The sequence below is a fragment of the Neoarius graeffei genome, chromosome 11 (genome assembly GCF_027579695.1).
Source record: "Neoarius graeffei isolate fNeoGra1 chromosome 11, fNeoGra1.pri, whole genome shotgun sequence".
NCBI classification, from domain to species: Eukaryota; Metazoa; Chordata; class Actinopteri; order Siluriformes; family Ariidae; genus Neoarius; species Neoarius graeffei.
In genome coordinates, this window is record NC_083579.1 from 8,580,484 (window position 1) to 8,602,866 (window position 22,383).

A 22,383-nucleotide genomic window follows, 5' to 3' on the forward strand; every position below is an offset into this window, starting at 1 on the left:
GATAACAACGTCTTTAGCCTGGAGGATACTATAGCCATCATTTCTAAAAACAATCTGAAATGTGGACTTGTCTGACCACAGCACACTTTTCCACTTTGCATCAATCCATCTCGGATTGTAGATTGGTAGTGCCTACCAAAAGGGGTCCGAGGATCCAAAGGACAACCGGTGACCGGGTCATGAGGGGCCCCCAAGGCTCATCAATATATATGGGATGTGAGTGTATAGTATAAACTGAGATGGGCTTATTTTCACAAACCTTTTGCATATATTCCTCAATTTACTCAATTTTCTCTGTTGTTGGTCTGTTAGATGTGCCTCAGTGAACAAACATGACTGCCACCTGCTCCATCAGCTCATCCAAACACTTACTTTTTTCTTATGGGTATATGTATGCGTGTACTGGGCATTTGGAAATCTGCAAGGAAGGTTTTAAAAATGAGTGAGTATTTTTTATTAATTATTACCAAGATGGTAATCATTCGTGTTTTATATAAGCTAATTAATCTCGCACACCCTTAAAGCGCAAGTGAGAACCTCAACCAGAACTGCGGTGTATATAGATTATATGGGAAACACAATCATTAATTTAATTAAGCAGCATCACATTATCTAGCAAGTGATTTCGTTTTACTTATATTCTGTCTGAAAGCACAGAGACCTTTTATGGGATCTGACATTTCAGTCTTGAAGTGTCCCGTTTTAATTTCCCTCGTCTTGTTGTTCTGCCCTCGAGGAAATCCATGTGAATTATACAGAACATCACGATCAGTGTGCTGGAGCTGCTCGTTCTCACGATCCTCAACTCCACACTCGTTCTCATCCAATACTAGACAATGGCTTCTCCTGACTTTCCTAAATATTGGCCAATTTGATTTGACATGCATTTATTTCATAACGAGCGCTCTGAGAGCACAGGATCCCCCGCTGGCAGCTGTGCCATACGGTAACTCTGGTAAAATGCGACTGAATTGAACGAAATTGCAATATGCGTACTACTGACATGCATAACACCAGAGTCCTGTCAAGTTTTGTGAAATTCCTCCAAAAATTTTAGAGGAGTTGATTTCGGAAGTGAGTACCCCCTTCCCGGGATGGACGGACGGACGGACATCGCCATGATGTATAATCCCCCTTCAAGCCTTTCGGCCAGCGTGGAATCAAATTTGTGAGGGAAGTTGTCAGAATGCAATCACACCTTCGTGAAATTGTGAAAGTACAAGGTTGTTCATCAAGGGCTGCAAGTCGGGGCTCGAAATTCGCGGTGGTCCGGTCGCCCGAGGCAACTTAATTTGTCATTTGGCAAGTAATTCCTGTCACTAGCCAGCCCGGCTGGCTAGTTGAAAATAAAAAGATATATGAAGCGAAGATTCAGACACGCACCATCAACTAAAGCCGCCACATATTAAGCGCGTGCCGTGTCTGTGTTAATCGATGTGTTTACATACATGTCAACCTATACGGAATGTCCATATTTTATACGGATTTGATTCAATAAACGTAGTATACGGGCGTACAAATAAAGTTATATGGATTCTTTAAAAAAAACTTCAATATTTATTTAGAGCTATAATCAATTCCCACGACGATAAGAGCGCATAACATTTACAAACGTACTGTACACCACAGCCAGCCAGTAAAGAGTCTTATGAAATCGTGCGTTATCTTGTGGTAGCGAGACTTCGTTCCACTTTTGATCATGCGCACACCGCATTGCGAGAATCCCGCCAACCGGGAAGTAACATTTTGTTTGAAAAGCGTTTTTCCACCTGAGCGACTTTCACTAGCGACTGAAAAGATTCTGAATGGGCACTCCGGCAAGATCAACACAGACACTTGCTGTGACATGCAGCCTCGTGAGGTATTGGTGCAGACTGCTAATAAAGCTGTCATGGAGTACAATTCAGAACATTAGAGTGACACTTTGTGTTTTTGTCAAACATTGGAGCTTTGTATTCATTCTGAAGGTTTATTGTTATTAATATTGAATAAAAAGTAACTGGGATATATCATTGTTAATTATCATTCAAATTTTAGGTAAATTATTTTAATTTGCATCTTATACGGATTTTATAAGGGAAATACGGATTTTGGAGGTTGGTTATACAGGTTTGATTGACCAGAGGTTGACATGTATGGTCTCCTGCATATTGATAGTGGCTCCCTGATGCCCGCAAATTGGATAATATCTCCTGGAATCTAGAGCAAGCGCGTGCACGTGAAATATTTAATGTCTGCATCGCGCATATGACGGAGTGCGAGAGAGACTGCGCGTGTGCCTGTTCATGAAGCGCATGCGAGACAAAGAGCATCCTGATTGGTTTACAGACATCTCAACCTGCAGACCGGGGGGAAAAAGTCCAATATATTATTATGTGTTGATATTATATTATGGTGCTCTGTGTTGTTCTCATTTATGTATTTAACAACAGTATCAAAATACTCCGGTTCTTGAAATAAATGCGAACAATGGTAACTACTCTCTTTTGTGTTATTTTTGACAGAAGTAAAATCAGGGGTGAAAGTAAGCCGGTCCTGGCCGGTCCGGTGTACCACTAGAAGATTTGGCCGTACCGGAAAGAAAAATGTACTGTCTCTGAAAAAAAAAAATGCACTTTCATCATAACACACCTGCTAACGTCAATTTACCAAAAGCAACATGTTTTCCTCAATATACATTGCATATAACTCATTCTGACCTGTCTCTGAATTCTGTCTGAAGTGAATTCCCTCCGTGTTTCACTCGACAGACAACGTGCGCGGAGCCCACTGCTTAACCATCTTGCGCCAATGTGCGCAGCTGGTATCCAACGTGTTTTAGTAGACAGAATGCATACATGTCAACCTTTGGTCAATCAAACCTGTATAACCAACCTCCAAAATCCGTATTTCCCTTATAAAATCCGTATAAGATGCAAATAAAAATAATTTACCTAAAATTTGAATGATAATTAACAATGATATATCCCAGTTACTTTTTATTCAATATTAATAACAATAAACCTTCAGAATGAATACAAAGCTCCAATGTTTGACAAAAACACAAAGTGTTATCAGCGTAGTTACGAAGGAAATACTTTGTTGTTTGGAGACAGGTTTCACCGAGTGGCTATTATGCGTGAGACTTCATATTAGCCACAAAGTCAGAAAAATCTGTTCGTAAAATTACGTTATAATGACCAAATACAATGAAAAGTATTTTTCCAGTCTCACCTGTGAAAGGTAATCCCATGTGATCTCGTTTGGACGGTAAACCTGTCGGTACAGTTAAACGCAGCACATGAATGAGGCATCTTTATTCTCGGCTACTGTCTAGACGCTATACCAGAGACGGTTGAAGAATCTCCACTTTGCCACATCCAATATGGTGGCAAGGATGACGTATGATTCTACGCAGAAGGCGGCGTCTATGTTTATATGTCTATGACTTCCCGGTTGGCGGGATTCTCGCAATGCGGTTTGTGCATGATCAAAAGTGGAACGAAGTCTCTCTACCACAAGATAACGCGCGATTTCATAAGACTCTTTACTGGCTGTCTGTGGTGTACAGTACGTTTGTAAATGTTATGCGCTCTTTTATCATCGTGGGAATTGATTATAGCTCTAAATAAATATTGAAGTTTTTTTTAAAGAATCCGTATAACTTTTATTTATACGCCCGTATACTACGTTTATCGAATCAAATCCGTATATAAAATACGGACATTCCGTATAGGTTGACATGTATGAGAATGTCCAAAATGAAAAGTTAGTTTTCAACTGTTCAGCTAAAAAAAAGTGATTAAAACAATTGTATTGTTTGAAATGATGTGTTTGCAATTTATTTATAATCAAAAACTGATACAGGTGGATGAAAGAGTGATAGTGTGGTAAAGTACTATACTAGTACCACTGAGTGATAAGAAGTTGTAGTGAATGCTTGATAAGTAGACAGTAATAAATAATTAGGTGTATTTTTCAGTGCTCGCGCACTATGACTCAAAATAATAGTAACGGCAAGAAATAAGTTACTTTCACTGCTGAGTAAAATTCATACATGAGCAAATTTTGGCGAGTTGATTTTCTGTTTGGCTAGTTACTTTGGAAGGTAACTAGTCCGGCTGGCTGGTGAAAAAAATATATGAATTTCGAGCCCTGATAAAATCAAAAATAAAAACACAATCCTGCCAAGTTTCATGAAATTCCTCCAAGAATTGTGAGAGGAGTTGATTTCAGAAGGCGAGCACCCTTCCCGGGACGGACAGACATCGCCACGACACAATCCCGCTTCGGGCCTTTGGCCAAGCGGGGGATAAAAATAAGACCGAGCTGATTTTATATCTGAACTGATTGTTTTTCACAATTGGTGGCATGTTGGAGCACGGCAGTGTTGAAGTTTTGGTTCTGACTGGTCAGAAGGGGTTTTTCTAGAACAATAAATGGAACGTTACAAGCTCGTCTCTGGAGGTGGAATGGGGGGAAACATTCAAGGGAGTCCTGTTTTAGGAACATAATCAGTGCTGAGGTGAGGTGATGCATTCTAGGCTGAAGTGGAGTTATGGTTACCATTCTGAAATTGATTCCCCCCAAACATCCTGAGTTGACCAATGACTCTTTGTTTAAAAAAAGACACCTTGTGGGATTCCCACAGGATGGGAAGTCAAGTTCAATATTCATTGTATGATTGGGATGGGGCAGGAAAAATGCCACCTGGGGAGAATTATAAGAACAATAGATCAGTTTTTATAGATAAATATGCAAAGAAAGGAAAAAAAATGAATGGTATTTTTAGCGGACGCTCTTATCCAGAGCAACTTACAGCGTACCTAGAGCAGCCTGAGGAGCAGTTGGGGGTTAGGTTCCTTGCTCAAGGGCATTTCAGTCATTCCTGCTGATCCAGGGAATTGGACCAGCAACCTTTTGGTCCCAAAGCTGCTTCTCTAACCATTAGGACATGGCGATGCAATTTTTGATCAGTGCTCACATGAAGTTGGGAAGAGTAATAGTAATACATGTTGTTTACCAGCTGGGAGGTCCGTATTGTGAAATACCGTGACCGAGGTCTTGAAAGTACTGAGCGAGGCCCTCTGGGTCGAGGTCAGTATTCAAGTCTGAGGTCACGGTATTTCACCATACGGACCGACCTTAAGCTGGTAAATAATATATTAAATTTTTTTTTCTTTACCAAATTCTAACAGGGGCGGCACGGTGGTGTAGTGGTTAGCGCTGTTGCCTCACAGCAAGAAGGTCCTGGGTTCGAGCCCCGGGGCCAGCGAGGGCCTTTCTGTGCGGAGTTTGCATGTTCTCCCCGTGTCCGCGTGGGTTTCCTCCGGGTGCTCCGGTTTCCCCCACAGTCCAAAGACATGCAGGTTAGGTTAACTGGTGACTCTAAATTGACCGTAGGTGTGAATGTGAGTGTGAATGGTTGTCTGTGTCTATGTGTCAGCCCTGTGATGACCTGGCGACTTGTCCAGGGTGTACCCCGCCTTTCGCCCGTAGTCAGCTGGGATAGGCTCCAGCTTGCCTGCGACCCTGTAGAAGGATAACGCGGCTAGAGATAATGAGATGAGATGTTTGTTGTGAACGAGTGAGTCGCCAGAGGTCCGTAACCGGGGTCTGTAATTGAGGTCCGTACCTTAGGATACTAACCCACTCGCTAGGCAATCAGAGCGCAGGATTTGGACCGTGAAAAAAATAAAATTTATTTATTTATTTTTGTGTTTAAGTTTAAGTTGGTCTATCAGTATGTTAGAGTGAAATTTTATTTTATTAGCGTGACACTGGATTGAAATACCAGCACTAATTTTGTCACAAAACGGGTCTCCAAAACAGCACGTTATTTGACAGACATTGATTGATTTTTAAAAACTTTTTTTTTTTTAATCCAACAAGATACCTTGCTCCTTTTATCAATACTATCTAACAGACATACACGTACCACAAAATATATAGATTTGGTTTTTATTTCTATTTATTCTCAATCATGCTACACAACCACAAACCTGGTGTATGGCATTTGTAACCCCTCATCATAGAAAGAACCATAAATGAATAAAAAAAAAAACCCTGTTATTCTTGAATTAATTAAAAATGAGAATCATTAACAGATTGATGCACTTTGGGACATGCTGTTATGGGAAAATAATCAGCCTTACATAGTAATGACACATGATTTGATTTTTGATTTATTTTCCTCAAACAGCACACACTAGTGTTTTCCTTCTTTGTTTACTGGATGTGAAACTTTGACTTGTGTTTTAATAGCAGGGTATAACCCGAGTTATAACGTCGTATGGAGAAGAGTTTCAGACGTACCGGTAAATATGGGATTATTTAGGACATAAATGGTCAGAATCAGTTACGGGTCTGTTTTAAGGAAATAAAACTAAGGCAAACGGATCGTTAATGGATTATTAGACTATGGAAATGGTGTAAATGGAGCTGTTGTCCATCATTGTTCTCTCTACATCTTATTTATCGCCTTTACTGTCTGTTCCTCTCCTCAGCTTTGTGTTTTCATGACTGTGTGTGGTATGTACTCTGATGACCCACTCAGATATTTGTTTCTTCTGGTGAATTCCAACGTTAATGAGTTTCCTTTGTTGGGGGGGAAGGGCTTAGATGTCCCCTTCTGCTCGATGGTAACACTGTGCGTGCACCCACACACGCTATTTATAGCCGGATGAGGAAAGTCGAGGAAGGCATGGGGATTATTTACTGTAAGAGGACGAGGAGGTGTATTATCTCGCGTCCAGTAAAAACAAAGGGCTTCAGGGGAAAATGTTTCTCGAGCTGAAATGGAAAGGTGTAAATCGCTCAGCGCTTCTATATAAGGACGGATCAGTCTCCGTCTAATCACTGGAGTGACGGTGACTAACGTGGGCAAGCTCGGTGTGTGTGTTGGGTCATTTGCCTAATTCTGTCTCCAGCCTTTGAGTTTTGCTCCGGCATCTGGACCCAAAGCTTTTCCTGTTGTACTGGAAATTCCTTTGTCCTTTAGGGTGTAATTTGACTCTAAAGTCTGTGATGGATTAGTGTCTGATCTAATCCCTGTTCCTAGCTCGTTCCCAGTATAGAGCAGGGCAGCCACATGCGTACTGTCTTACCTCTCCTTCACGTCTCTTCTTTCTTTGTCTTTCTCTCTTCCTTCACTCGCTTAACTTGCTTTACCTTCTCACTTTTTTTGTTCATTCGTTTGTTCCTTTTTTCCTTCACCTGGTTTACTTTACTTGGTTTACTTTCTTCAATTCCTTTACATTCACCCCTTTTCCTTCCTTTTTCTCCCTTCACTACTTCTTTCATGTCACTTGTTTTACGTACCTTCTTCCTTTGTTTTTGCTTTCCTTCCTTCACCTGCTTTCTGTTCCCTCATCGGTAACTTCCTTCCTTCACTTTCATCCTTTCTTTACTCCTTCCTTTGTTCCCCTCTCTTCCTTCACTTCATTTCCTTTACCTACACTACCGTTCAAAAGTTTGGGGTCACCCAGACAATTTTGTGTTTTCCATGAAAAGTCACACTTTTATTTACCACCATAAGTTGTAAAATGAATAGAAAATATAGTCGAGACATTTTTCTGGCCATTTTGAGCATTTAATCGACCCCACAAATGTGATGCTCCAGAAACTCAATCTGCTCAAAGGAAGGTCAGTTTTATAGCTTCTCTAAAGAGCTCAACTGTTTTCAGCTGTGCTAACATGATTGTACAAGGGTTTTCTAATCATCCATTAGCCTTCTGAGGCAATGAGCAAACACACTGTACCATTAGAACACTGGAGTGAGAGTTGCTGGAAATGGGCCTCTATACACCTATGGAGATATTGCACCAAAAACCACACATTTGCAGCTAGAATAGTCGTTTACCACATTAGCAATGTATAGAGTGGATTTCTGATTAGTTTAAAGTGATCTTCATTGAAAAGAACAGTGCTTTTCTTTCAAAAATAAAGACATTTCAAAGTGACCCCAAACTTTTGAACGGTAGTGTACTTTTCTTCTTTCATCTGTCACTTCCTTAACCTCCTGCCTGCCTGCCTGCTTGCCTTCCCCTCTTTGACTTTCTTTACCTCCATCACCTTCTCCTTGATTCATTCACCTTCATCTATGGTTCAAATCACTTATCCCAATTCTGCGCGTCATCATGGACAAACTTACGGTACACATAGTGTTTTTCAGTGTTTTGATTAAATCGTGAAGTCGACCAGCCTGTCCGTCTGCGGCTGGTAAACACTGGAACGAATCGATTTAATCCCTAATAACCTGGACAGTTTTCTTTAAATCCTTCACTTCCTTCGTTAAGTCCTTCTCTTCACCTCCTTGCAAGCACTGGGTATTTCCATTAGCTCTGGTTATCATACCAGTGTTTTTTTTTTTTTTTTAAACCCACTGTATTTCACTAAACACTGAGTCAGTACACAGATGTATGTGGCTAAAGCTCGCTAATGCATTCCCAGTAAAACGCACTCTCCTCCTTCCACATTATATTCTCAAACCACATGTATAATTCCTCCATTAACAAAACTCCAGTTTCTCCAACGCTGCCGTGATTGACTGACTACCAGGGGAACGGAAGCTTCCTGTTGCACCATTGCTTGTCCCAAAGAGATTTTGGTGAACTCTTGAGGTTATTTAAGAAAGTGTGGCTCCCCTGTGCATGTGATAAGCAGCGCTCTCGACTGTGAACCTTCTCCCGTTGGCAGCAGTAAAACAGAAGTGGCACCACTGTTGCACTTTCTACTTCTCAGCAATTGCGCTGTCACTCCAGACAAGCCTCACTCGCCACTGGGGAACTGTTCCCTGTGAAATCGGCTCGCCAGAGAGGTTTGTGTCAGAAGCGTACGTGAAAAGCCCAGCAGCATAAATGGAAAAAGCTGGCAGCAGTGACAACACTGTTCTGGAAAAGAAAGCAGAGAGAATTATAAACAAGTCGAAAGTTTGCTTTGAAAGCCTTTTTCAGTTTCAAGGATTTGTTCTTTGTTTTTATTTTTTATTGTTATTTTTTTTTAAATCCTCTCAACTGAAGGTGTGTGTGTGTGTGTGTCTGTCTGTCTGTCTGTCTCTCTCTCTTTAGGCTCCCAGACAGCATGCTACCAACTTCCTTCTCAGCTCCAGACACAACGCCGTATGGTCAGTGATGCTGTTTCTACACATACACTACATGCGCTCTCTCTCTCTCTCTCTCTCTCTCTCTCTCTCTCTCCATCTCGAATGTTACTCTACTCTTTCTAGTTAATTTGCACTAGCAGCACTGGTGCAAATTGTTACTCTCACTCAGGATCTTTCTTCTTCTTTTATTATTATTATTATTATTATTATCCTAACGTCTCTTTAGGACGCCATTTCACCCTCAGTTTTCAACCAATCATCACCAAATTTCACATGAATATCTCTGGGCTGAATTACCTTGCTATGACTTTTGGTGCTGATCTGGATCACTGAAATGATCCATGAAAAACAGGCTCCCCCCTCCAATAACTTAAGGGTCAATTTTCAGTTTTTTTAATTTTATTTTTCTCAATCAGTTTTCATCCCCTGGGGGGGTTGGTTGTCATGGCAATGTCCGTCCCGGGAAGGGTACTCACCTTCTGAAATCAACTCCTCTCACAATTTTTGGAGGAATTTCACGAAACCTTGACGGAATTCTTTGTTCTATGTCGGTAATACACACATTGCAATTTTGTTCAGTTCAATCTCATTTTACCAGAGTTACAGCCCTTGATTAACAACCTTGTACTTTGACAATTTCATGAGGGTGTATTAAAGGAGAACTGAAGTCATTTTTAAACTTGCTTTATTTCTTAATTAACAGGTTATTCAATTACGTTTTCAGTTTTAGTAACCTTATATTGTGACTCGTATTGGCAACTAATTGCAATTAAATATTATACTTATCAGCCTATTCGTTTTTTAGTCATGTTGAATTTAGTTCGTTTGGTCCACGGCAGGCGTCGCTTATCCGCGCGATTTTCACGAGACTTGTGCGAGACTTCGAAACATGAAGTGTCGGCCAGGTGTCAGTGCCGCCATTTTGAAAACTATTTTCCAATATTGCACAAAACGAGTTTAAATGACGATTACTGCCTACTTTTTTCAAACTTTCCTGATGGCTATCAAAACAAACAAAACTTCCGATTTGATTCCATCAGCATTCGAAAGAGGGCGCGCGCATCTTTTGACAATGTTGGCAGATGTCGGTCGCTTTGATTTGCGCTGTATGTTTTACTTCCGTCCTACAATGTCTCGCACAGGTCTCAACGCATCTCGTTTACGGCCATCGCTTTGACATACGGACTGATGTATTACAGAGCATATTTCAAACACTCATAACTTGCTATAGCAGCGACAAAATAGCGATCAAACATGCATTCCGATATTTAATAAAACGAGGAATAGAATTTTGATAATTAAAAAAAAAAGCCTTCAGTTCTCCTTTAAACACTTATATTATAGATATAGTTGCCAGCGGGGGATATTGTGCTCTCGGAGCACTCGTTTTATTTTGTTCAGGGTGCAACTTTTCCTCACTGTCACTCTCTATCTCTTATGGCGACCAGACGTCCCAGTTTGTAACAGCTAGCGCAAATTAACTAACTAACTTTTTCACAAAACTACTTTTGATATTCAACACGGTGGTCTTTTGCTGTACTGTTTTATCATACTCGGTCACTATACTCAGTTTCCCATGTAATGATGCTCTACTCATCACTCTCATTTTCACAATGCTTTATTTTTTTGTTAAACTATGCCCTTTCCTGGACTTTATTTCTCACTGTCTAGTATCACCAGCTTATTCTTGACCGTTACAATACCATTCTCGCCAATCTCACAACAAGCAAGTGTCCTTTACCATACTCGCTGTTTAATCGTAGCGCTTCACACTTAAAAGAATGATAATGCCTCGACCTGATTTTTTTTTTTTTTTTTTTATGGCTTTTGCGACCGTCCAACGTCTGTACATACGAACTACATTTGTGTACCACCACAGGGAACCCGATTGTAAGTGCAAGGCAATGCATCTCATAAACGCTTGACCACCAGACAACAAAATTTGTATTTTTATAAGCTAGATGGGTTTTTATCCTGTGCTTATTAATTTGTATTAGTGCAAATTGGTACACGGACTCAGGATCTTTCTACTTTATTCTCATTATTCTTATTATTATCCTTCTAACGTTATTTTAGGACGCCATTTCTCCCTCCGTTTTCAACTGATCATCACCAAACTTCACATGAATACCTCTGGGCTGAATTACCTTGCTATGACTTTTGGTACTGATCTGGATCACTGAACCAGAATGATCCATGAAAAACAGGCTTTTTTTCCCCCCCTCACTAAGAATCATTCTCTCTCTCTCTCTCTCTCTCTCTCTCTCTCTCTCACCATTCTGGATCTACCGTATAGGGTACGGTGACCAGACGTCCCAGTTTGTAAGAGCTAGCGCAAATCACTGTGACCTTAGTCACAGGATCTATCAAGTTTTTAAAAATAGTGTGGGATTATTTATTGGCACACACATTTTACGTCAGATATTCATGAGAGTTTCATATGAAATTGGTTAAAACAGTTTTATTAGTCCACTTGTTTGCTGACAGTTGGGACCAGACAACAGTTTGATGTGTTGAGTTTGAAATGTCAAGATTGCAGCCCGAACCTTCGGAGCTCATGCACTGCATTTGGTCGAAGAGGATGTTTCCCAGTAGACCCCCCTCCCCAAAGGTTTTTATCCCCCTGCTGGCTGAAAGGCCCAAAGGGGGATTGTCATGGCAATGTCTGTCCATCCCAGGAAAGGGTACTCGTCTTCTGAAATAAACTCCGCTCACAAATTTTTGAGGAATTTAACGAAACTTGGCAGAAGGCTTTGTTCTAGGACAATTATTGCAATTTTGTTTGCAATATATTGTAGTGGGGGATATTGTGCTCTCAGAGCACTCCTCCCCCACACCTCTTTCATAGCGGGCAACGCATCTTTGTATTGTATGCTTTTATTTTTTTAACCTGAACAATTTCTTTCTCTGCACATAAACATAATTATTGTATCGTTCATTAGCAATTATGAGCATCTTTCCAAAGTTTTCAATAATCTAAAACTCTCATGGATTGATATCGATTAGTTCTTATGCGCGATATCAGATGGCAACTCTAACTATACAGTACTGCTGTCAAGTGAAGGCACTGGTTCCCTGCTGTCCACCAGGCACCCAGCAGAGTCGCACCATAATAAATGTCATGGTGTTGTTTCTGGCGCATGGCATGCGGTGTCTAAGAAAGGAATAAATATGTATCGTAACTGCGATGTGCATCTCATTATCGGTCTCGCTGTCAAGACAATGCAGTGATTTATTGAGGTGAAATACACGACATTACGCAATTCAATGGTTCATTCATGGTGCTGTAATCCAGGGTGTTTTTTTTTTTTTTAATTGATATTTCACAATCTAATAACTTTGCTAATTCTGTTCAATTGACCTCAAATTTTAACAGTGTGTGCATGGGCGCCGCCAGGGGGGGAAAGGTTAGAACAATTCTAGGGGCCCAGCACTGCCATGGGGCCCTTTAAGGGGCTGATAATATGCTTTTAATGATTTTAATAAGACTTTTGAAATAACAACAATGCAATATTCCATCTGGCAAAATGAGCTAATTGAACAAGGTTGTCTATTTCTTGAGTTCTTCAACATATTGTCATTTAACCCTCCCCCTTTTGCGAAATGGTACGGTCCAGTTCTGGTAGAAGCGTGATGCGTTAAATCTGTGTGCTGATCAGTGCAACGCTACTTGCTGCTGTGTTGCGGTGCAGCAGCCAGCCAGCCAGCAGTGGAGTGCGTACAGTCTGTGATCGCTAAATATGAAGAGTGGCTGTCAAAAACGTAAAGAAAGGCAGCTGAAAGCTGAGAGGGACCGGAGAGGCAGGCAACTGGTCACTCAGTTTTTCCCAAAGAAAGGTAGCTATCGCTCACATGTGTGTTCAAAATATTAGCGAATGGTAAATGAACAGTATGAACGTGGTTGGATTAGCCTATCAAGAGAACACTTTTACAGTTTGTACAGTGACATTTTTTCCATTTTAATAACTGAACTGACTTGTGTGATAAGATGAAATATTACCTTATGCTGGTGCTAATAACTAGTGCTAATAACCAGTTTCATAACTAATGGGGTGCCCTAAATATGCACAGATTCAGCCTCAGGGGGACCTCCGCCCTACCAAACCACTGAACCCCCCTTTGGAGAAGGAGGTAAGCAGCAATACAACCCATAAATGCTTTAGGATTGAAGTTTTTAATGAGCGAGCGCCATATACAGTTTGCTAGATTAAAGTGTTGCTAATAACGGACACCAGTCAAGTGTTCGACATGGTTACGTGTGTGGAATGTTCACACGTTCTAAACCATTGGTTTCAAATTGAGGAGCTGGAGAAAGCGCAGCACACACAAAAGAGGGATAGAGGTTACAACATATGAAGGAATATGTACATAATTGATCAAACATATTCCCTTTTTGCAGAACAGTACACACAGCTTTCTACCTAACACATAACAATCCATGGGATTTCCATAGGTATTTTGATGCTGGGTAGAAAACTTTTTCCATGATTTATTAGCAGTCACATCACACATTTCACTACCAATTGTCCTAGCACAAGAAGGCATATGGCAAAATCTTGAATTTTCATTTGTGATTGTAAATGCACCAGAATTAGTCACTGACCAGTTTTCATCTAGTCCCTAGTAGGATAATAACAAAGTCACAAACTCAAGGTCCATGGGCTATCAAAAGTCAAATAATGACAATAGTGCAATTGTGACGAGGGTGGGCAAAGTTGGGGGGCCCAAAATTCTAATCTTTCATGGGGCCCAAAATTTCTGGCGGCGCCCCTGGCGTGTGTGGAAACAGGTCAAAATTTTATGTTTAATGTTTATCTTTTTAGGCACAGAAATGCCATTCGGGCAATTCCAGCATTATGGACGTGACACTTGAACTCAAAATGGCAACAAATGACCCAGTGCATGTTTTATTGTCTCCCAGTATTTAAACAGGTGTTGCATATTTTAAGGCTGTACCATACTGGAGAAGTGATAGAACAAGAACAATTCCCATAGTACATCTAGGGCATGCCAGAAAATGCCAATAAAAGATGCGTTGTGGATGTGACAGAAAAAGTATCACTTTTCTTGGGTGACTGTACATTTTTATCAAACTCTGTGAAATCGTAAACCTAATGTCGAAATGGAGATATCCATTTGATAGAGGGGTCCAAGGTGAATATTAAAATCTTTGTTTAAAATATTTTGTATTTCATGCAGAGTTTCGGAAGGAAAAGTCAGCGTTATGGATGTGACGAAATTCCGTTATGGATGTGACGCGTCTGAAATAGACATGGCATATGTTTAGAAAATCAGCAATTTAACCACCATAACCCTTTGAAAAACTCTCTAAATATCAGCTAAAACTATCAAAGTTCTTAAATAATATTTAGGATGGCCATTGTTTTGCTGTTTTGTGGATTTTAGCATACATTTCTGTGGCTTGTGGCAATAATATAGAATTGTACATGATCAAAGTTGATTTTAGCTTGGGTTTTTACATTATAAGAAAGAAAGACTGACAGTGACATATTAGGTTGGTTACAAATTGGTTCAACTTATTCACATCTGTAAAATACAGGCCTAGGTGATATCTCTGGGAGTGGTTTTGATGTATTACATGTTGCTTTATTTTTGCATGGTGAGGTTGACATTTACATGGAATTGCCCATTCACTGGAAAAGAAAAGGCGTTTTGCGTGTGAGAGTACGCTCGAACACAGTCGAACAAGACCGTAGTGTGTGTTTACGAGCAAATTCACTAAAAATCGGTACCCTGTGTGTACACGTGGCTACTGCTTGTAAATAAAATAGTTTTCTGATACAATGTCCATACAGTAAATATCGCACATATACAGTACGTTATCTATTATACTGTACGTGCCTCATCTCTTACAAGCATCACCAAGCTGCGAGAAGCATCAGGGCTTTGTTCAAAATACAGTGCTGTGAACTTTACTGTATATGCTGGAATTCTTAGCCTAAATATCTGCCCCCCCCCAAAAAAAAAAAAACTTACGAAACCTTTCAGAAGGACCAAACAAAAGCTGTGATAATCAAATCTTAAAATAAACACCACTTACTTGATGTTGAATCCGTAGCCTCGGCGAGCCACGAGGTGAATTTCGTTTATCTTTTTATCTGCCGATTATCTTCCGATACGATGAAGTTATAACGAGGTTTCTGTTATTTCGTTTCTGTTTCTGATCAGTTCTGAAGTTTATCGAGAAGTAGAATGAGTACTCGAACTTGATCAAGTGCTGATTGGTTACAAAGTTTCGCTATTGTTACACTCATTCTTGTGTACCTTTTTGATAATGCGAGATCAACTGTTCATACCGTGAGATCACAATTCGCCGTTCTGGTGACTTTGTAATACTTGCGTGCGTACGCAGTGCACGATTGTTACATTCTTACAGCACGATGACATAGTGGCTAGCGCGTCTATATGAGGCAGTGGACACACAAATGCACCAACTGCAATGCAGATTTGGACATGGCACAAAAAGTTCAAAGAGGAAAGCTGTCTGTATCTCAGGCGGCATGCATATTGAAAAAATTTGTGAAATCATTCATGGGATCCACACACTTTTTTTGAATTTCTAATTCAAATTGAGGAATAAATCTTATATTGCTCAACATTTAAGCCTGTTCAGTTTCATTTGTCTCGAGTATGTAGTTTCTGAGGTATTTACATCTCAAATATCATTTATTTTTTTCACGGTGCGGTTTCCATCAAATCCCGCGCTCTGATTGGCTGGCGAGCGGGTCTGTATCCTACGGCATGGACCCTGGTTACGGACCTCTAGCGACTCGCTCATTCACAACATCAAATTTTTGTAGCAATTTTTGTCAACATTTATTTTCACATTTCTCAGGAGAATAGCATTAATTTTACAGCATGGATAGCGATAACGACAGTGTTCACAGCGAAAGCGAGTTTTACTACCCTGAGGAAGAAGAAATAAAGGAAAACATTTCAGGAGAAAGCTAAAAACCTCTAACTGTTGCTAACGCCGAGCAAAAACATGGCTGAATCCTGAATGACTCAACTTTGTATAAATAGGGGACTACATAGGCGGCAAAATGTAGTTTTTTTTTTTTTTTCCTGCCAAGGAAGTGCACTTGTATACTGAGGAGGAAGCCATTTGCATTACAGCCGTGAATGAGGATTCAAAATGGCGGCTCGGCTCGGTTTTCCCTTTCGGGCGCTCTCGTTTTCTGTTAGAATTTGGTAAAGAAAAAAATAAATATATTATTTACCAGCTTAAGGTCGGTCCGTATGGTGAAATACCATGACCTCGGCCTTGAATACTGACCTCTACCCAGAGGGCCTCGCTCAGTACTTTGAAGACCTCAGTCACGGTATTTCACGATACGGACCTCCCAGCTGGTAAATAATGTGTGTGTATATATATATATATATATATATATATATATATATATATATATATATATATATATATATATAAATTTATTTTGAAACACCGTGTATTATCCTGTATATTCAGGTTGATTTTGTGCTCATACGCTCATTAGGAGCTCCACTTTTAGGCAGCTACTAAATATATTATAACTATACCAACAATACTCTTTCACCATACTGAGAAATTGCATTAACAATCCATACTCGCATCCAAATTTCACTTTACACACACGGTTTTATCACGCTGACTCTTTTTTTTTTTTTGTGTTTATACTCAGTCTGAGCTTTTACTATACTCGGTGTAATATATTAATACTCACTCTGGTGTGTTTATCCTGCAAAACACTTTTGACTCCCATGTATGGAATCAATTTTGTGCCAAAATGTTCATACAATACTTTTGAAATATCAAACAAAAACGACAAATCAAAATACAAAAAAAGAACAAAATCAATTTTTTTAGAGTGGCAAACAAATTATTCGTGTAATCGTGCAAAATATCAGTCTATTACTCTTCAGAAACCTTTTATTTTTGTTCCGCATCTTTCTCAGTTTTGTTTGACGTAATTTATTTTGCTTGCGATTCCAGCTTTCTCGTTTGCGCTCCCTGACTTTTTGCTTGCAGTTTTGGCACAAACTTGACATGTGGGCGGGCTGTCCAGGAATGCATTCCCATTGGCTAACTTGTGTTTGACTGACAGCTACGCTCAGCCATTTCTTACTCGGATTCTGGTGGACTGTTTGACGAGTGACCGATCCATTGACGGTAAACAAGGATCGAGTGGACTTCAGTGGCGACTATGATGTTGAATTTACACTTTGTTGAATTAATTCAGTATCATAGTCGCCACTGAAGTCCACTCGATCCTTGTTTACCGTCAATGGATCGGTCACTCGTCAAACAGTCTGCCAGAATCCGAGTAGGAAATGGCTGAGCGTAGCTGTCAGTCAAACACAAGTTAGCCAATGGGAATGCATTCCTGGACAGCCCGCCCACATGTCAAGTTTGTGCCAAAACTGCAAGCAAAAAGTCAGGGAGCGCAAACGAGAAAGCTGGAATCGCAACCAAAATAAATTACGTAAAGCAAAACTGAGAAAGACGCGGAACAAAAATAAAAGGTTTCTGAAGAGTAATAGACTGATATTTTGCACGATTACATGAATAATTTGTTTGCCAGTCTAAAAAAAATTGACTTTTTGTTCTTTTTTTTGTATTTTGATTTGTCGTTTTTGTTTGATATTTCAAAAGTATTGTATGAACATTTTGGCACAAAATTGCTTCCATACCCATGCGCCTCCTTTCCATTCTCAAGCTCGAAGGGAACTTCACCTGTTTTTCTTTGTTGGCATGGAGTTTATAATACGCTCAAAGATGCATGGAGCTGTCGGGTTTTACTTGCACATCTAACGATCATTGTGTTTAAACAAATCTGCCTGGAGATGTTTACACCATGAGCTGCATGGACTTACTTGACTGGCCTTTTTTTTTAAATATTGTGTGTGGGTTTGTATGAATGTCAGACCCTCTCTGAACATCATGTCAAACTATCCTTGATGTTAATAGCCTGATGATGGGTTCAAAAGGTCTTGAACAATCATGCAATTTTGCTGCACAGCATGGCCATGCCTTCGTACCTAATTAAAGCACCACCACACACCGAGACTGACATTAACGGCTGAATTCATCAAAGCTGACTTATAGCTGACATTAATATGGGAGTTGGGCTTGACAACATGAGTGTGTGTGAGATCTGAATGCAAGCATGACTGAGATGCTGAAGTGATTTTGGCTTCGAGATTAAGAAACTCATTAAGGAGCTTTTATCTCGAAGCTCTTTAACCTCCTGTGTTTTTGTCTGGATGTCATTTTTAAGATGGCTATCAAACTCGAAATGAATGCATTTGTGACAGAAGCCTGCTGTTTCCTGTTCCTTCCCCCCACCACCACTACTCTTCCATCTCCAGCTACCCCACCCATTAATCATCATTTCCACATCTACCTCACAGCAGTCGGGTAACAATATAATTCGATACGAGACTCTGGGCTCGATATGTTTGCATATTGAACAGAACGGTCTGATTAATAACGTAGGTCAGAAAATGTGAGGTGTAAAAAGTATTTCTATTTAATCAACCAAACTCCATCAGAAGAGGCTGGATGAAATTTAAAATAAAATGTGATGAAGTCACTGATGGATAACCTTCAGTATTTTTGTTTATTATTAATTTTTTATAGGACACATTTTAAGGCGGCACGGTGGTGTAGTGGTTAGCGCTGTCGCCTCACAGCAAGAAGGTCCGGGTTCGAGCCCCGTGGCCGGCGAGGGCCTTTCTGTGTGGAGTTTGCATGTTCTCCCCGTGTCCGCGTGGGTTTCCTCCGGGTGCTCCGGTTTCCCCCACAGTCCAAAGACATGCAGGTTAGGTTAACTGGTGACTCTAAATTGAGTGTAGGTGTGAATGTGAGTGTGAATGGTTGTCTGTGTCTATATGTCAGCCCTGTGATGACCTGGCGACTTGTCCAGGGTGTACCCCGCCTTTCGCCCGTAGTCAGCTGGGATAGGCTCCAGCTTGCCTGCGACCCTGTAGAAGGATAAAGCGGCTAGAGATAATGAGATGAGATGAGGACACATTGTAAGCAGAAGGGCTTGCAATCTATTGGTAGTACCATGACCGTGTGCGAGAGAGTCTGGAATCGAGGTACCTCATGTCGTCGTACTCGGCCAAATCAGAATCTCCTGGATTTCACCCTGGTCATAGTTTTAACTCTGAGGTCTTCATGTTTCGTGTTCATGACCCAAACGCAGTCATTCACAATTTAAACAAGTGTATATTATTTAAAGGAAAACTAAACCCTGAAACACGTGTGTGTTTAGTGTTTCTGGTGCTAATTTGTTGGTGGTTGCTGGCTGTATTTTTGCTCTCGCTACACTCTCAGAAAATAACGTACATCATATGGACCGGCACGCACACTCTTAATAAAACCATTAGGAAAAGTCACGTGACTGAGCAGATACAGATTTTTGAATCCGGTCCTGAGAAAGCCGTATGCGGGCCCCGAACCCATTTCCCTCACTTCCGCCATTTTCATTTTGCTCTGAATTGTTACATTTAAAAATGAGCGACACAACTGAGCACAGTGGAAGTGAATTTTATTACCCAGATGATTTATCAGACACAGACCTAATTGAACAAGCTGAAATTGTCAAAGAAAATGGGGGGGGGAAGGTACTTTCGAGCAAATAAAAAGCAAACACCGTAAAAAAAAAAACCTAAGTACGACATGAACATTTAAAAAAAAAAAGTTTCTTGCTGAAGCTAAGGAGGAAAGCAACATAACAGTCGTCCCCTTGAAGGAACTCGACAGCTTGCGATGTCGTTTCTATGTACAAGCGAAGAAAAAAGGAAACTTGGACGACGAACCTGACATTTTGTCTGTCTTCCCTTTTGCGAAGTATTCAATGCTACCTTGATGGCAACCGCAAGATGCGTCATTGTTCACGTTTTTCCACTGTGTATGCTTTGTTAGTTAAAAAAGGTCGTATGATAAAATGCTTATTGACTGACTGACTTGGGTCTGGCCAGACGGGAAAATATTGGCTTTTGGCCATTTGTACAGTATGGCCTCAAACCAAATATTTTCCCGTCCAGCCCTCCCAGTCAATCAATAAGTACATATTGTTGTACCTTTAGGAGTACACTGGATCAGTCCCCTCCTAAGGTACTACTTCTTTGTACTCTTTATATACAGCTTGGGAACATGTATGCACCTTTTTGTCCCTAAAAAGCTACACATGGTTACCTCTTCTTCTCCGTGCTCTCATGGAAGGCGGTTGCATTTCTCTGCTCTCCTCTCCTTTTTTTTTCCTGCTTGTGCTCTTTGTTTCGTCTCGTCTGCCTATACTTATTTTTTTTTTTGAGAGACTCTCTCCGCATTGAATTTCTAAACTAAAAAAGCATGGATTTGATAAACTGGTCTCCTAATGAAATTGACACAGTTTCTGGGTTCAGGGGGACCCACCTGTCCTGCCAGAATGTCTGTGGAGGACATTGGAGATATCTACCTATTCGGAACCATGATTACCAGACTTTTGCTGATTGGATTAGGCATTGCCCTGATATATCGTGGAAATCTGACAACGGTGACAGCTGTTCAAAGCCCCACAAAGCTGCCCGATATGATTAAAGCGGTGGGCAAAGCTGTCAGCACTCAGACTGTGGCAGAACTTGAACCACAACATGGTTGTCATCTTGGAGACGCTTTCGGCTTTGCAAGGAAAAAGTATTTCAGAGACCAAATGGAATTGAATTGAACAGATATGGACGAGTGGTGTGGACGTGTAAAGATTGCGTCTGTTTGAAAGACCAAACAATCTCTATCTTATTGGCATTCGGCTCCCTGAACAGCACCGGCCTTGATCAAGGCCGTTGCTGGGGAAACATTTCCCCCAGAAGGTCACTGCTGGGAGACACTCTCGCATTCTTTGCATTCCTTCCCCAATTTTCTGCGGCCACCATTTTTCACCCCTAGTGTGAGAAGCGGGTGCGTGACCAGCGCCGCTTGCATGGCTGCAGGAGCGGACGGCTGCTTGCTTGCGCTGGGTTACCTCCTCCCCTCCCCTCCTCAAGTCCCATGTTTTAAAGTGTACTTGTGTTACTTGTGTGCTTGTGCGGAGGTTTTTAAATGCTCCCACACTGTACTCCTATTCAAAAAAAAAAAAAAGGAGCATAGTGGAGGGGTGGTCTTTTTTTCCTCATCTTTCCTCATGTTACTACTGTGTTTCTTTTTCTTTTATCCCTGTCTTCCTGTCCTGTTCCCCCTCTGTAAGGACAGGTTGATGGTCAATTTCACTGGTAACAGTGACAATAAAGGGTTCATTCATTCATTCATTCATTCATTCATTCAGGTCCAATAATGAGCCCTAGGGGGTACATTAGTGTAGATTGTACCTTGGGGGACAGAAATGGACTCCTACTGTACCCCTGTTTGTCAGTCTATACCGTATGTGAACGCCGGTGAGCGACTAGTCGATGCATCGCAGACACCTGAAACATATTTAGCAGGCTGTGTGTTTATCCGGACCTGTCGGCGAGTCTAAATCCTGTAGTGTGAAAAGTAGGTGTTGTGACCTGGTGATGAGTGCAGGGATGACCTACAGCCAGTGAGAGCGCAAGATGATGGGAAATGTTAACAAGCATGGCTGCAGTAAAGCGTGAAGTCGATCGGGTTGGACAGTAGATTATTTATATTGTTTGATTGAATTGACTGGTGAAATTATGCACTATTGAGTAGAAATATATATTGTAATGGGAAATGCATATGAAACTAAAAAGGCTCTCAGTCGAGTGGGTACCTCTGCCAAGCCACATATTCAGATTTGTGGCAAAATCTAAACAATTGTTCCTTGGCCCATGGCTCACTTTTCCTCCAAATTTCATCAAAATCCGTTCACTACTTTGAGTTACGTTGGGAATAGGTTTAAAAAAATGGAGGGGAAAATGGAGGTACGGTGTTATGGTCACATTTCAAACCTTGAGGTAAGAAGGAGAACTGGTTGCTGTAGCCTGGGAATCAGTGTAAGCTACTGCCGTCTTCTTACTTTGGGCATGTGGCACGGATGTCAGATGGCAGGCTCCATAAATTCCTCCTAGATTGGGCTCCCACCCGTGGCTTTAGATATTGGATGCCCAACGCTTAACATCCTGATGACACTGGGTAACGATCTTGAGCTGTATCTAGGAGAGGATTACGATATTGCGACGGGGAAGCTTTGTGCATTGGGTCAAGCTAAATGGCACCGAATCCTACATTCTACCAAACAATTAAGAGATTGTGAGCAGGCAGACCCATCGCAAGATGGATGAAGACCTGACCAAGGTACAGACAGGAGGTGAAAACA

General features: G+C 40.9%; 1 protein-coding gene across 2 annotated transcripts in view; it reads left to right on the plus strand.

Moving 5' to 3' along the window:
- Nucleotides 1-22,383, plus strand: part of chrm3a (cholinergic receptor, muscarinic 3a) — a 430,205-nt gene that overhangs the window by 70,782 nt on the left and 337,040 nt on the right. For both annotated transcript variants that reach the window (XM_060932875.1, XM_060932874.1), the window contains exon 2: nucleotides 9,048-9,103. The gene's annotated coding sequence lies outside the window, so the exon portion shown is untranslated. The remainder of the gene's footprint in view (nucleotides 1-9,047; nucleotides 9,104-22,383) is intronic.